Source organism: Otolemur garnettii, unplaced genomic scaffold (assembly GCF_000181295.1).
Source record: "Otolemur garnettii isolate 467f Iridium unplaced genomic scaffold, OtoGar3 scaffold00077, whole genome shotgun sequence".
NCBI lineage: Eukaryota > Metazoa > Chordata > Mammalia > Primates > Galagidae > Otolemur > Otolemur garnettii.
Window position 1 is genome coordinate 1,202,752 of NW_003852472.1, and position 200 is coordinate 1,202,951.

Sequence of the window (200 nt, forward strand, 5' to 3'; positions counted from 1 at the left end):
CAAACATATTTCACTTATAAATGAGGACACAATATCCTAAGCAACATATTAACAAGTTGAATTAAAAATTAATGTTTAAGTAATGTACTTTGGTCAAAATTAAATCCAATTTATGTAAGAATTAGTCACTCTTTTCTTTTCTTTTCCTTTCCCTCATCCCCTCCCTCCTTCTCTGTCTGCTCTCCTCTTCCCCCATGCCC